General features: G+C 52.1%; 1 protein-coding gene across 1 annotated transcript in view; it reads right to left on the bottom strand.

Annotated features, from left to right (window-relative positions):
* LOC137658720 (TBC domain-containing protein kinase-like protein) overlaps positions 1–16,565 on the bottom strand; it is a 129,881-nt gene that overhangs the window by 100,149 nt on the left and 13,167 nt on the right. The window lies entirely within an intron of this gene.

Below are 16,565 nucleotides of genomic sequence, written 5' to 3'. Positions count from 1 at the left end.
GATATAAACTCTGAAAGACCTTTGAAACAAATAATGTACACTAAATAAACAAGGACAAACTTCCTAATACTGGACAAAACTATTCTACTGACCCAACATAATTGTGCTTTAAATTTTAACTTAGAAGTTTAGCCAAATTTCCCTGGACTAGTATCACAAATTCTAAGTAATTTGTATTTTTCCTAACAGTGCTTACCTCGAACTACTTTCTTAGGAGTATCTGGGATCTCCTCACTATCCGACCAAGAATTTTGCGTAGTTCCCCCTATCCCCGTTTCCCTTGTTGGATCGCCCCGTGGTGGATGGATACTCGCCCTGAGGCGACCCTGGGTCAGCACACGAGAGTGTGCTGCTAGGTCTGACTCGCCAGTAAGCATATGTGAAAATGCTATTCGAACTCCTGTAAGGCACCCGGGGCAGGATGGGCGGGCAATAACCCGAAAGTAGTTCGAGGTAAGTAATGTTAGGAAAAATACAAATTAATTAAAAATCACAAATTTTAAGTAATTTGTATTTTTCCTAACAGTACTTACCTCGAACTACTTTCTTAGGAGTATCTGGGATCTCCTCCCAACGACCAGAATTTTGTGTAGTTTACCCTACTCCCGTTTTCTAAGCGGGGTAATCTCTGGCGGAGTGATACGCGCCCAGAGACGACCAAGGGTCAGAGAGCATGCTTGCTCAGGTCTCGATCTACAGTAAGTTTGACAGATAGGTTTCTACTAAGTCCTGTAATGCACTCGGGGTAGGATGGGCGGGCCATAACCCGAAAGTAGTTCGAGGTAAGTACTGTTAAGAAAAATACAAATTACTTAAAATTTGTGATTTGTTCCAACACGGAGTACTTACCTCAAACTAGTTTCTTAGGAGACTTATACCTTAGGAGGTGGGAGTGTCCCACAGGACCCAGAGACTGTGATGAGGAGAGAAAAGGGGAACCTAGATAGGAGGCTAGGTTCTGCTGACCCTCCAAGAGAAAACACGAGAAATAGGAAAAACTACCCAAAAAACTATCTTAGTGTCTAAGTAACTCACCTCAGTAAAAAACCTTGAAGACGTATTCATTCACTGACGATGTACCACATGGAAGTTAAAGGATTTTAGGGTCATTTCAGGGAAGGTAATAAGGGAACAGGGGGGGGGGGGGAGTTTAAGGAAGGAACCTGTGTTTCTTGGACTTACTGCCCGTGGTTTCCCTGGGGCTACACCTTTAAATCTTTTGAAATGCTGAAATGACGGGACCACGAGAGAATCCGTCCAGGGACCTCCTTGACCATTCCTTCAAGTAGTGAGCTGTGAAGGTTGACTGATTAGCCCAAGTACCTGCCACAGGATTTGGCCGACTGCCATGTTCTTCTCAAAAGCCAACGAAGTAATAAGCCCTCTGATGTCGTGGGGTCTAGGCTTACCTGGAATAGGAATCCCTACACTACTGTAGGCTGCCGTAGCCAGAAGGAGATCGTATTTTTGGAGACTGGTTTCTTTACTAATCCTGAAGACACGAACAGATTCTTGATTTCGGGTCTAAGTCTGGCTGTCCTCTCCAAGTACTTCCATACTGCTCTGACAGGGCACAGCCACAAGTCCCTCGGGTTGTCCGAACGTGGGATTGCCGGCACCGAGAATCCTTCAAACTTGGGGTCCCAGACTGCTGGGTTCTGGGTCTTGGCCACGAAGGATGGTACGAACCTGAAGGTAGCTTCACGCCAGCCCTTCAAGTGTGACACCTCGTATGAAAGTCCATGAAGCTCCCCTACCCGTTTTGCTGATGCCAGCGCTAACAGAAAAACTGTCTTGAGGGTGAGCTCCTTGTCCAAGATGTCCTTTAGGGGTTCGAAGGGAGGTTCTGACAGCATCTTCAGGACTCTAGCCACGTCCTATTGGGGCACCCTAACTGCTTGAGGGGGACACGATTGTTCGAAGCTCTTGATGAGCATCGAGATGTGTCTGGAGGAACCCAGGTCTATGCCCTTCAGGAAGAAGACTTGTCCTAGGGCAGCTCGGACTCCTTTAATGGCTGGGATGGACATATTTACCTCGTCCCTAAGATAGACTAGGAAGTCAGCTATCTCCGGGAAGGAGGCTTTCAACGGCTTGATGTTCTTAGCGACGCACCATTTCGTGAAGGTAGCCCATTTAGCCTGGTACACAGCGGCTGACGACAGTCTCAGGTACCCTGACATCCTTGTTGCGGATCTTCACCGAATACCCTTCCTTCCTCAGGAGACGCTCAATAACCTCCACGCGTGAAGGCAGAGGGACCGAGGGTTTTCGTGGAACCTTTGAAAGTGTGGCTGCCGGAGAAGGTCTGATCTGTCCGGAAGGGGCCAAGATGGAAGGCGCGCCAGTTCCTTTAGATCCGCGAACCACTCTCTCTGGCCACCAGGGCGCTACCAAGTCATCCACAGGTTGTCCGCTCTCAGCACCCTGTTGAGGACTTGTCTGAGCATTCCAAAGGGAGGGAAGGCGTAAACGTCGAGGTTGTCTCAAGGATGCTGGAAGGCGTCTTCGAACGCTGCCCCCGGATCTGGCACAGGAGAACAAAACACGGGGAGCTGTGCGTTCAGCCTCGTGGCGAAGAGGTCTATCACTGGCGAGCCCTACTTCTGAATCAGAGCCTTGGCCACCTTTGGGTGCAAGGACCACTCGGACCCTACCACTTGACCCATTCTGCTGAGGCTGTCGGCCAGGACGTTTCTCTTCCCTGGAATGAATCTGGCCGAGATCTTGATCTGCTCCATTTCGGCCCATTCCAGGAACTCCGTGAGGCCGCACAACTCCTTCGATTTTAGCCCTCCTTGCTTCTTTATGTAGGCCACCACCGTGGCGTTGTCGCACATCAGTGCCACGGTGTTTCCCCGGAGCCTCTGAACGAACTCTAGGCACGCCCTTTGCACTGCCATCATTTCCAGTACGTTGATGTGCGGGTTCTTCTCTTCAGCTACCCATCTTCCTCTCGCTGTGCTGTCGAGGAGATGAGCACCACAACCCTCCTTGGATGCGTCTGTGAACAGCAGCATCTTCGGAGGGTCGGCCACGAAGGGCATCTCCTTGAGGGTGTTCGATCTGTCGTGCCACCACTCGAGGACCTCCTTCGTCTCCGGGGACATCGGGACCACCTTGTGCGGGAAGTCTCTCTGGTTCCAGGCCTCCTTCAGGTTCTATTGTACTCCCCTGAGTTTGAGTCTCCCCTGTGGCACTAGCTTCTCTAACGACACGAGGTGGCCTATCAGCCTCTGCCAGTCCCTTGCTCTCCTGGGCTGACCCGACAGGAAGGGTCATAGGATCTGGCTCAAGTTGTCCAGTCTTTCCGCGGAAAGGAAGGCTCTCGCCAACCGGGAGTATAGGACCATCCCGAGGTAGGTCATCCTGGTGGAGGGTATCAGTTGGGACTTCTCCCGGTTGATGGTGATACCCAGGACGTTGCAGAACTGCAGGAGCTTCGCGCCTTGCCCCCTCAGTACTTCCCTTGAGGCTGAAAGCAACAACTAGTCGTCTAGGTACCGAATCAGGCGGATGCCCTGTTCGTGTGCCCAGGCTGAGACTGTCGCGAAGATCCTCGTGAAGACCTGAGGGGCTGTGGACAGACCGAAGCAGAGGCTCTTGAACTGTAACGTTTGGGTACCCCATTTTACCCTTAGGTACTTCCTGCTGGAGGGGTGGACATGGACCTGCAAGTATGCGTCCTTGAGGTCTATGAACATCATGAAGTCTCCTTCCCTCAAGGCTGCTAGGACCAACTTCGCATCTTGAAGTCGGTCTTGCACACGAACCTGTTGAGGGCTGAGAGGTCTATGACCGGTCTCCAGCCCCCTGTCGCTTTCTCCACCAGGAAGAGTCTGCTGTAGAACCCTGGACCTGGGTTCTTGACTGGTTCCATTGCTCCTTTCGCCAGCATAGCAGAGACCTCTTCTTGTAGGGCCTTCCTCCTCAAGGGGTCCTTCGGTGCCAACCATTCCGCCTGTAGATCTGGTATCAGAGGTGGGGGGTCCACCAGGAAGGGCAACCTGTACCCTTCTTTCAGGACTGTCACGGTCCACGGGTCCGATCCGTGGTCCCGCCATGCTTGCCAAGAATATTTGAGGCATCCCCCCACCTGAAGCTTTGGCAGGAGTAGGGGGCCTCTCTCCCTATCTCCTTCGAGAGGCGCGGCCCGAACGACCTCTTCTGGCAACTGAATAGGAGGGCCTGAAGGCTGACTGCACAGCCGACGATCCCCTATGGGAGGTCTACGAAGGTTGCTGCCAGGATGTAGTAGGGGCGTCTCTCCTGGGCTGGTTAGGAGTGGCGCGAGGGGGGAGAGGTGGGTCTTCTTGCTGGAGGGGGCCTGGGTTCTCCTGCATCCTTTAGTTTCCTCACCCTCTCTACCGTCTCTTCCACCTCCTTGAGGGGGAAGACTGAGTCATCCCACAGTGGAAGGCTCCTCAGGGACCTCGCTTCCCTGTCAGGGAGCCGCCTTACTAGTCTGCTGAGTACCGTGTCCCTTTTCCTTAGTATCCAGTTGGTGGTTTGTGCTATGGACTGATAGGAAAGGAACTTCAGGGCCTTACCTCCCGAGCTAATCAGCTCCTTCAGCAAGGCCTGATTCTCCGGGATTGAGAGGTCGTGCGAGGACTGGAACCCTACCAGCGTGGAGGCCCACCAATTCAGCCACGATGACACGTGAACTAAGTCCCTGGACAGCTCATCCATCATGGAAGTCTCCGCCGGGGAGAAACAAACCGGGGCCATGGTAGCCCTCTCCTCTGCTGCACCCAGTCCTAAGATGGCGACTGCTGGTTCCACCGCACAGGGTCCCGCGCGGTGTCCATCCGGGAGGTAGAACCGGGACTGTGTCTTCAGGCCCTGGAGAAGTCTAGAGGCGCTCTGGCTCTTGGGAGCTTCCGCATGGTTGGCCATGATCTTGTTAACGTGCGCCAATCCCAACTTCACATCTTTAGCTAAAGAGAGGGCTAGCGAGGGCCTCTGTTGTACAGGCGCATCCACCAGCCTGCTGAGGCTCGAGAGCCAGACTTCGTCAGTAGAGGGCTCCGGTTCGTCCAGCCTATGGTGTCGTCTGATGAGGCCCATCACATTCCTGTATGCAGAAACCTCTGCTGGCGAACCTTCTCCCCCGTCCTCTACATTCTCCGTTGGGCGTCCCAGTTCTCGTGACGGAGGACCTCCGACGGGGGGAGTCGTACGTGGAGGAGGCATCTTCCTGGAGTGGTCCAGTCTCCTTGCTTCAGGAAGTAGGACGGGCATCGCCGCTGGAACGGAGGCCTCCGTCCTGGATTTATCTCTTCTTCCCGCAGACCCCTGGTCCGCGGGCTTGCCCATCAAGGAAAGGAGTTTCTCTCGCTCCGGACGATGTGTTGTAGATCTTGAGGCCAGGACGCGGCTGCCAGACCGAAGGAGCGACTCTCTCCGCTGGGCGGATAGAGTTGGAACACTTCGCGGACTTATGCCTGTCCCTTGGTGCCTGATGAGACGAGTCCCTCCGTCGGTCAAGCTTACTGCTAGAGACAAAACCTACTAATAAGCGGGACCTAGAGCGCCATCCCGAGGTGCCCGCAACTGCTGTAGCCCCCAGGAGTTGGCTACGGGAGATGGAGACTCGCACCCATTCTTCCTCCAGCGAAACGCTTCTCCTAAACTTTCTCCTGGGGGATCTAGAACGCCTACTCGCGTGGCGGGATCTTGAACAGGAACGTGAGCGAGATCGCCTCCTGCGGGACCTATCTCGCCGTCTCCTATGGTCCCTCGGGGCTCCGTCTTCCGATGAGTAGGAGTAGGCCTCGACCGAGGAGCCCGAAGACCTGTAGGACCTCGCTGAAGGGCCTGAAACGCGCCGCGTTGCTGGTGGTTCTACATGGTGTTCGGTCGGCGACGAAGGCTCCATGAAGTCAGCCAGGAACGTAGCTGAAGGCGTTGGAGGGGAGCGGGGGAGCTCCTCGCTGGGGAACCAGGTCTCAAACTCCTCTTCCATCCTCAAGGGAGATCTGAAGGGCCTCTTCGGAGGCGCCCACACGAGGGTGTCTGATGGCTTCGAGTCCTCCTTCTCGGCGGCACCCTCGGCTGCTGACGCACCTGAAAAACCTGCCCAAGAGGCGGGAAAAGAGACTGCAGCAGTTTTACCCCACATCGGATCGTCCGACGAGACGGGACCTGCTTTCACCAGGGCTCCGTCCCCCGGATACACACCCGCCCCTCCCTCAGGCCCCCCACTTGCCTGGACCGAAGACACAATCCCACTGTCAGGTAAATCAGACTCCTGGGGAAGGACCACAGGCCGCTTCCCCGCAACAGACTTACCTCGACCCCTACACTGGGTAAGGGAAGACGGCAGAGAGACTCTGTCCGACGGGACGCCGGGCGAAGCGAGAGGCGAAGAGACGTTGGTCTTCCTAGGAGAACATCGAGAGGCCTTCTTCTTAGTGCCCTATCGCACCCACTGCACTTCAATCCAGGACTCGCACTCCAGACACGTGGCTGTAGGGGAATACACACTGCCCCTACACGACGAACACAAGGAGTGCGGGTCAACTTCGGGCTTAGAGAGGAAAGCGCCACACGATTTGCCGGCCACAGGCCCAGGCCAACGACGGGGATGCTCCATAACGCACTAATAAGACACCGCAAGACACAGGAACAGAGAGGGAAAGGATAGGGAAGCACACAAAGGGACCACATGGGGACCGCGTGAGACACAAAGGGGTCGGGGATACAAAGGGTCGCACTGGGTTAAGAGAGAGCGTCGGGATGTTAACACCGACGCGACCAAAAACTTACTGGAGATCGAGACCTGAGCAAGCATGCTCTCTGACCCCGTGTCGTCTCTGAGCGCGTATCACTCCGCCAGAGATTACCCCGCATAGAAAACGGGAGTAGGGTAAACTACACAAAATTCTGGTCGGATGGGAGGAGATCCCACATACTCCTAAGAAAGTAGTTTGAGTAAGTACTCAGTGTTGGAACAAAAGCCTTTTGCTCAGAGAGCTGGATAGTCCCCACTTTTGAAATGACAGAGAGGTCACGAGTTGTGGAACCTCTGCATGTGCAGTTGACAAATACCTCAATCAGGAGAATCAGCATGTCCAAAAAACATTTGGCTTGTGGCCACTTGGGAGCCACTAAGGTTAGCCTGACATTCAAAGTCGTCAATATTTTATTAATAACTGAACTATATTTGTCATATCAAGCAAAGGGGAGGAAGGGCATAAGCATTCAGGTTGTCCCATGGATGTTGAAACATGTCTTCTAGAGCAACAGATGGATCTGGGACTGATGAACAAAACACTGGAAGCTTCTTGCTCAGGCAGGTTACATCAAGTTTATCGTTGGGCAACCGTAGCAGGCAAGAAGCCTTTACGCCACATGGAAAAGTAGGGCCCACTTTTTTCCTACTACCTGCCCTTGATAGCTGAGCGAGTCTGCTAGGACATTCCACTTGTTTGGAATATTGCTGCTGACGCTCTTCTGCATTGTCTAACGCTCAAGCATGTCAAGTCGCAAAATGATTGCACTTAATCATGCAGGCATTGCCGAACCCAAAGGTTTGGCCACAGTTCCCTTTGATAGGCTAGGGCACTTGAAGAATTCTGAGAGCTGGATAGGAGAGTCCTGCAAAGCAGTCCTCAATTCTCCACCGTCCTTTGCACATGACTCCTCGGAAGGAGAAGTTGCTGCATGCACCAAAGAGTTCCAAAGCAACAGAGCTACTTCTGTCCAATTTGTTTTGAAAAATGAGAAACCAAAACACCCATTCCTTTTAAAATCCAGTTGTTCCACTGGTTTGCTAACTGGTATACCAGGAAGGTCAATGCCTTCCCACAGAGAACAAGAGACTTGTACAACCCTCAAGGGCATAACCAGTAGTATAATCTGGAGTTGAAGAAGACCTGGGAAGGCCAACAACAGTAAGGGAAGAATCCCTGGCACTGATTAAGGCAGAGAACGAAGAAGTACTCTGTACTCTTCCCTCTGCAGGTCAGGACAGGGGACGGCCAAGGCCTTGTACTCCAAGGCATGGGGAAAGGTCTCTCTGCCAGGGAACCCCTTCTTTATGACTAAGTCTGACCTGCCTAGACTTCTTCGGCCTCATTCTCTCCTTATTTTTAGAAGAAGCATCAGAATCAGAGTCGGAAGGAAAAGTGGATGACAAGAAAGAGGAGTTGGAGGAGGAAAAAGAATGCACATTCCTTCCTGCTTCCAACCCTCATCTCAGGCTCTACAAGCAGAAGAGTCGAGGTCTGAGTGACCAATGACAATGATGTTCCCTAAGGGGAAAAAACATAGGGGTTGCACCAACAGTAACCACAACACCAGAGAACACTGGGAAGGGGATAGGTGCACTCACAGGGTTTAAAGGTTTAATGTGCCACTCATGAATAGCAAAGGCAAGAGACAGTGATGATACCCTAGATAGCAAGACAATGCCCAAGAGACTCATCATATATACATATGATTAGCACCAACGTTAAGGCTAGGGAGGGCCAGGCAATGGCTGCCAATAGCTCAGCAAGCAGATGTACAGTATAGGTTCCCCAAGACACCCATCCTCAGCTCACAAGGATGGTGAGCTTGCAAACACTACAAGAAATTAACGAGTTTGAGTGTCGAACGCCAGTCTGACAGACTGCCAGGTGATGTTCCCAATAGGCCACCACAACCTGCAACACAGGCATAAAAGGAGTGGGTTATGGACCCTAGACCCCCAAGCCCAGGAGTCCAGATGACGGCACAGGGAAAGGGGTGGCAAACACAGGGGTGACTGGGATAGGGCTGATGCACATGGTAATACCTGGCATGGGGAAACACGCACCTTCGGCCTTGGGGCCGACTTACGCCAAACCCTAGGGATGAAACCTGCAGATTTCGGGGCTTTTCTGGTCGGCACCAGTATCACAGGATGAGCCTTTAGTCCTTTTGGGCCTAGGGGAGGTAGCACTGGGGACATCAAGAATCATTGACAATGAGAACACGTTAACCATGCCTTTCACCACTGGTGCCACCCAGGGAGACACTGGGGGAGAGGAAGCCTTAGCTACCGTTTCCCTCAAGAAAATCATAGAAAGCCTATCAGAAAGACCTTAAGAGGCCAGTCTTCCTTAGGTTAAAGTTATCAGTGATTTGCATGGAAACTGAAGAAGAGCTTCCATCCTCCAATGGTGTGTAGCACCACATAATCCCCTGGGATTGAGCCAGGGGCATATGCGCAGGAACAGCAGTAGCAGATGCACTCAATGAAAGGACAGACCATGAAGAAGGTTTAGCTCTCTCTCTCCTGCTCAAAGCATACACTTGCCACTGCACAGAAGGCCATGACCTACACTCAACACATGGGGAGGTTAGCAAAAAATCATGCCCACTACAAGAAGCATACAGAGTAGCTCTACTGCTGGTTTACACAGGGGCAGCAGCAAAGAAAGAAAGAGAAAATGAAAAGTTTGATTAAGGGTGCAGCAGTACATCCGTACTAGTTGTGACCAAAAACAAAAGTGATGATATTCCTACAAGTGGTGGGGCAGGGCTTACCATCCACACACCACTTGTTGCTAACTACCTCGTAAACGATTGCAGTGGCCATTCAAGCTCGCACTAAAAGCATATCCCTATTTGAAGGATGAAAGGATTGTATATGAGTAGAAACAAAAATTTCCAATCTCACTATTCTTCATGAAAAAGTGATCTAGCAGCCAACCAGGTTAACTGCAGTTCTTATGATAGGCTACTGGTTTCTGCATTTACATAAGAAAAACACACCCTAATCTTAATCTGGGAGGAAATAGTCAACAATCTTTCATTCTCATTAACCTAGTGCTATTATCAGAATATTAAGAGAATATGTTCAACATAGTTGCATATCTGGTAAAAGAAAAAGTTATATACTGTACAACCCCAAACTGTACAATCACTACAAATAAAAACTCCTCATCTTCTTACTGTATAAACTAACCTCAACCTTATTAACCCAACAATTGGATTTGTAAGAACTTGCCATAAAATTGGAACAGTATTTCAATCCCTCACACACTAGCCTTAATACTAAAGTGCCTTCTTTCCAGAGGCTGCTAACCAACTACTTTATTAATGATATAATTTCCGTTCCCCCGTCCTCTTTGCTACCAATTCACTTGGCTTGTCACTAACTCTTATAGTGCCAACTCAACTTATTCTGCCATGTTTTTTTTTAAACATTTGGTACATACCTAATATAAGACTAGACTTAGACAGCTTCTAACTTAATACTCTACTACCAGATTACCCATTTTAAAAATCTAAAATTAAGACGGGAGCTGAACAAGCTAGTCTACATGGTGTGGCTGATGACAATTATATGTAATTCTTGGTAGTAACAGCCTGTGGATTGTTCACCCAGTAGGTCAACTGGGAATTACTGGAAAGGAAGAAATGGAAGAGTTGGGGATAAAATTTACCTTTTTTGTTGGAGGTTAGGAAGCTGGTGGCTATATTGGTTAAAGCATGATGATTATAAGGTAAGATTCATTGCTATAATTTAGTTAACTGCTCTGTGCTTCCCAAATAATACATGTATATAAAACTAACTGCTGATTACATTATTGCTCAGATACAGCATAATGGGGAAGGTATTTACTGTTCAGAGATATGGTAATCTTAGAGTATTGTATATAAAATCCAGAAATGGGAAGCATACCCATCAAACGTATAGGTACTGTATACGAATGCGTGTCAACCGTGACCATCTCAGTACCATGGATTTACAAATAACTGTTGATTATGGAAAAAATTAAAAAAATCACAAATTTTAAGTAATTTGTATTTTTCCTAACATACTTACCTCGAACTACTTTCTTAGGAGTACCTGGAATCTCCTCTCATCCAACCAGAGTTTTTAGGAGTTTACCCTACTTCCGTTTTCTGTGAGGGCTAACCTCAGGCAGAAAGGATACGTGCCCTGAGGCTAGGCCCGGGTCAGGTAGCGCGCTAGCTTGGGTCTCGACCCTCAATAAGTTCTTGGTTGTTTAGTTACTTAAAGGGTCAGTAAGGCACTCGGGGACAGAAGGGCGGGCCATTACCCGAAAGTAGTTCGAGGTAAGTATGTTAGGAAAAATACAAATTACTTAAAATTTGTGATTTGTTCCAACACGGAAACTTACCTCGAACTACTTTCTTAGGAGACTTACACTTTAGGAGGTGGGAGTGTCCTTCTTGACCCCTAGACCTAGCTAAGCAGGATGAAATGGAACTTAGATAGGGGGCTAGGTTCAGAGGCGGTCAGAAAACGAAACGTAGGAGAAAACTACACAGAGCTAACTCACCTGTGCAAGAATTCCTCGGAGACGTGTCCTTTGATGATGTTGTGACTTGAGGTCTTGTGCAGGCTCTACCTGAGTCTATCTCCGAGGGAAAGAGGGGGAAGGAAGAACAAGTGGGATTTTAGGGAAACGAACCTGTATCTCTTGGTCTTACTACCCACAATTGTACCTGGGGCTATACCGTTAAATCGCTGGGAGCGCGGAGATGACTGTTCCTATAGAGAACCTGTCTAGGGACTTTCTCGAGCATTCCCTCAGATAGACTGGTTAGACCAGGTGCCTGCTCTTAGGATCTGCGCCACTGCCATGTTCCTTTCGAAAGCTAGGGAGGTACTTAGACCCCTAATGTCATGGGGCCTGGGTTTTCCAGGCAGGGGAACGCCCGCACTGCTATAAGCCCTGATAATCACCTGTCTTAGCCAGAAGGAGATAGTGTTCTTCGAAAGCAGCTTTTTCACTGTACCTGTGGAGACGAAAAGGCTCTTGATACCAGGATGGAGATTAGCAGTCCTCTCCAGGTATTTCCTTACGGCTCTGACAGGACACAACTTCAAGTCCTCCGGATTGCCTGAACGAGGAATTGCTGGTATTGAGAAGCCCTCAAACCTGGGATCCCAAACTGCTGGATTCTGGGTCTTAGCCACAAAAGCCGGGACGAACTTGAAGGAAAGCTCACGCCAACCCTTCGTGTGTGAGACCTCGTAAGACAGTCCGTGAATCTCACCCACCCTCTTAGCTGATGCCAATGCCAACAGAAAGACAGTCTTGAGGGTGAGGTCCCTGTCCACTATGTCTTTCAGGGGTTCGAACGGGGTTTCATTTAACATCTTCAGGACCCTCGCCACATCCCACTGAGGCACTCTGACGGCTTGAGGGGGGCATGCTTGTTCGAAGCTCTTGATGAGCATTGAGATATGTCTCGAGGAACCCAGATCGATGCCCTTCAGGAGGAAGACTTGGCCTAAGGCTGCACGAACTCCCTTGATGGCCGGGATAGACATACCGACTACGTCTCTGAGGTGTACCTGAAAGTCTGCAATCTCCGGAATAGAGGCCCTCAACGGCTTGATGCTTCTGGAGGAGCACCACTTCGTAAAAGTGGTCCACTTAGCCTGGTACACCGCTGCCGATGAACGCCTCAGATATCCCGACATCCTTTCAGCCGTTCCTGCTGAATAGCCTTCCTTCCTTAGGAGACGCTCGATAACCTCTACGCGTGAAGGCGGAGGGACCGAGGATTGTCGTGGAACCTTTGGAAGTGGGGCTGCCGCAGCAGGTCCGGCCTGTCTGGAAGAGGCCACGGGGAAGGCATGCTAGTTCTTTTAGGTCCGCGAACCACTCTCTCTCCGGCCACCAGGGCGCTACCAAAGTCATCCTTAGGATGTAGGCCGTCCTTACCCTGTTGAGCACCTGCCTGAGCAACGCGAAAGGGGGGAAGGCGCATACGTCTAGATTGTCCCACCGGTATTGGAAGGCGTCCTCCAACGCCGCTTTTGGGTCTGGGACAGGAGAACAGAATACGGGGAGTTGTGCATTCAGTCTTGTTGCGAAGAGATCCATCCCTGGCGAACCCCATTTCTGGATGATGAGCTTGGCTACCTCTGGGTGCAGGGACCACTCGGTTCCCACCACTTGACCCATCCTGCTGAGTCCGTCGGCCAGGACCTTTCTTTTCCCTGGAATGAACCTTGCTGCGATCGTGATCTGCTCTGACTTGGCCCAATCCAGGAGTTCTAACGTGAGATCGCACAGCTCCCTCGATTTCAGTCCTCCCTGCTTCTTTATGTATGCTACTACTGTGGCGTTGTCGCACGTCAGTGCCACGGTGTTTCCCCGTAGTAGGCTGGCGAACTGTAGGCACGCCCTTCGAACCGCCCTCATCTCTAGGATGTTTATGTGTTTTGCCATTTCTTCCTCTGTCCAACTGCCTCTTGCTGACCTTCCGAGGAGATGGGCACCCCATCCCTCCTTGGAAGCGTCTGTGAAGAGAAGCATCTCGAGGGGCTCAGCTGCGAAGGGCATCCCCTTGAGGTCTTGCCACCATTCTAGGGCTTCTTTCGTTTCCGGGAGAACGGGAACCACCTTGTGGGGGGAATCTATCTGGTTCCAGAGTCCCTTCAGACTCCATTGGACGTTCCTGAGTTTGAGCCTCCCTTAGGGAACCAGTTTCTCCAATGACACGAGGTGGCCTATTAACCTCTGCCAGTCCTTTGCTCTCCTGGGTTGTCCCGACAAGAAGGGGCGGAGGATCTCGTCCAAGTTGATCAACCTCTCTTCCGACGGAAAGGCTCTTACTAAACGGGAATCTAGGACCATCCCTAGGTAAGTCATCCTGGTGGAGGGTGACAGATGAGACTTCTCCGGGTTGATGGTGATGCCCAGAATCTTGCAGAACTGCAGTAGCTTCGTGCCTTGTTCCCTCAAAACTTCCTCTGAGGATGAAAGGAGCAACCAGTCGTCTAGGTAACGAGCCCACACTGAGACTGTTGCGAAGACCCTCGTGAAGACCTGAGGCGCTGTGGACAGTCCGAAGCAGAGGAACTTGAATTTGAAAATAAGCGTCCTTGAGGTCTATGGACATCATGAAGTCCCCTTCCCTCAAGGCCTCCAGGACTGACTTCGGGGTGTCCATCTTGAAGTCGGTATTGCACACAAACTTGTTGAGGGCCGAGAGGTCTATGACCAGTCTCCAACCTCCTGTTGCCTTCTCCACCAGGAAGAGCCGACTGTAGAAGCCCGGGCCCGGCTCCTGTAACGTTTCCATTGCTCCCTTTTCCAACATCGTGGAGACTTCCTCTTGCAAGGCTGTCCTCTTCAAAGGGTCCTTGGGAGCCAACCACTCCGCCCGAATGGCTGGAATCAGGGGCGGAGGTTCTGCCAGAAAACGGTAGCCTGTACCCCTCCTTTAACACTGTTACTGTCCACGGGTCTGCTCCGTGGTTTTTTCATGCTTGCCAAAAATGTCTGAGGCATCCCCCCACCTGAGGCTTGGGCAGGAGTAGGGGGCCTCTCTCCCTATATCCTTCTGGAGGAACGACCTGTACGCCCCCTCCTGGAGGCCGAGTAGGAAGTCCTAAAGGAGGCTGGAGTTGATGCTGCTCCCCTACGGGAGGGCTGCGACGGCTACGACCAAGGACCTGCTGGGGCGTCTATCCTGGGCTGGCTAGGCGAGGCTCAAGGAGTAGTAGGCCCATCGGACGCAGGCCTCCTGTGGATGGGTCTCCGCAGTGCTTGGGGTCTGGGAACAGTCACATCCTTCCGCTTCTGGACCTTCTCCATGATTTCCTCTGCCTCCTTCAGGGGAAAGACGACGTCTTCCCACAGGGGCAGGCTCCTCAGGGCCCTCGCTTTTCTGTCCTGTATCCGTCTAGACAACTTGCTCAGGTCAGTGTCTCTCCTCTGAAGCACCCAGTTGGCTGATTGGGCTAGGGACTGATATGACAAGAACTTCAACGCTCTACCTCCCGAGATAATCAGCTCTTTCAGGAGAGCCTGATTCCCCGGAACTGAGAGGTCGTAGGAGGATTGAATACCTACGAGAGTGGAAGCCCACCAGTCTAGCCAAGAGGCGACGTTCGCTAGATCTTTCGCCATCTCCTCCATCATCGTTGCCTCTGACTAGGAGAAGCAAATTGGGGCTGATGAGGCTCTGTCTTCCGGGGCCCCTTGGCCTAAAACTTCGAGGGAGGCCTCCATCTTGCAGGCCCCTGGAAGCTGTCCCTCTGGCAGATAGAACTTACTCTGGAACCTCAGTCCCTGGAGCAAATTCGAGGAGCTCTGAGATTTGGGGGCCTCTGCATTGCCAGCCACAATTTTGTTGACATGAGCTCTACCGAGCCTCACGTCCCTGGCTACTGGAAGAGCCAACGAAGGCCTTTGCTGGACGGGGGCCTCCATTAGCCTATTGAGGCTAGAGCGCCAGGCATCTTCGTCGGAGGGTTCAGGCTCCTCTATACGATGGTGCCGCCTAATGAGGCCTATCACCCTCCTGTAAGCCGAGTCCTCCGCTGGCGCGCCCTCCGCATTGTCGTCGACATCCTCCGTCTGGCGCCCTACTTCTCTAGGAGGAATTCCTCCGACGGATGCCCCCGTGTAAGGCTCTGGACGCAGGACGGGCATTGCCGTGGCGGCGAGGGCCTCCGTCCTCTGTCTGTCCTTCGTCGTGGAGGACTAGGCTTCCGTGGGCTTGCCCGACGGAGGAAGCCGTCTCTCCTTCTCCAGGGTCCGCGGTGCTACTTTCGAGGACACGACGAGGCTGCCTGTCCGAAGGGGCGACTCCCTCCGCTGGGCGGATTGAGTCGGAACCTTTGCGGTCTTACGAGTCCCTCCGTGGTTTTAGCTTGTGGCTGGAGGAGAACTTTCCTGGTGACTTGTCTCTGGGGCGCCAACCTGAAGTGCTCGGGACCGAAGTAAAGTCCACTAGCTTACTGCGGGGGATGACCACCCATTCTTCCCCTGGAGATCTGCTCCTCCTGAATTTCCTCCTAGGGGACCTGGAGCGCCTCCTTCCATGTCGAGACCTAGAACGTGACCGCGAATGGAGTGCCTTCTCCGGGATCTCTCACGCTTCCGCCGGGGTTTCCTCCGGGTTTCACCTTCCGAGGAATTGGAGGTTGCTGCTACCGATGAATCTGAGGACTCTTCGTAACACGTCCGAGGGACAGGGGCCTGGAGAGTGGTCGGCTGAACGACTTGCTGTCCTACGGAGGGCGGGGGCTGCAGGAACACTTCTGGTAGTGACGACGGTGGTGCTGGGGGAGAGCGTGGGCGCTCTACACTAGAGAACCAGGATCCGAGGCCTTCCTCCAACCTCAACGGGGACCTACAGGGCGTCCTCGGAGGCACCCCTTCGAGGGGATCCGCCGACGGTGAGTCTTCCTTCTCGGGGGCGCCTTCAGCTGCGGAGGTACCTGAAAAACATGCCCATGATGCGGGCGCAGAGACAGGGACATTTTTACTCCACATGGGATCATCAGACGAGACGTGACCCGTGAGAAATAGGGCATCGTCTCTAGGACCCCCACTAACCTCACCTTCAGGCCCCCCACTTGCCTGGAAAGAAGCTGCTACCCCACTATCATGAAGAACAGACTCCTGGGGAAGAACCTCTGGCTTCTTCCCCGCAACGGATTTACCTCGTCCCCTACTCTGGGTAGGGGAAGGTGGAAGGGAAACTCTATCCGACGGTCCTTCTGGAGACGTCAAGGGCGAAGAGGTGCTAGCCTTCTTGGGCGACCTCTTGGAAGACTTCTTCTTGGTACCAAATCGTACCCACTGCACCTCACT

This window comes from Palaemon carinicauda, chromosome 19, assembly GCF_036898095.1.
Source record: "Palaemon carinicauda isolate YSFRI2023 chromosome 19, ASM3689809v2, whole genome shotgun sequence".
Lineage (NCBI taxonomy): Eukaryota > Metazoa > Arthropoda > Malacostraca > Decapoda > Palaemonidae > Palaemon > Palaemon carinicauda.
This window is presented reverse-complemented; position numbering and strand designations above follow the sequence as displayed.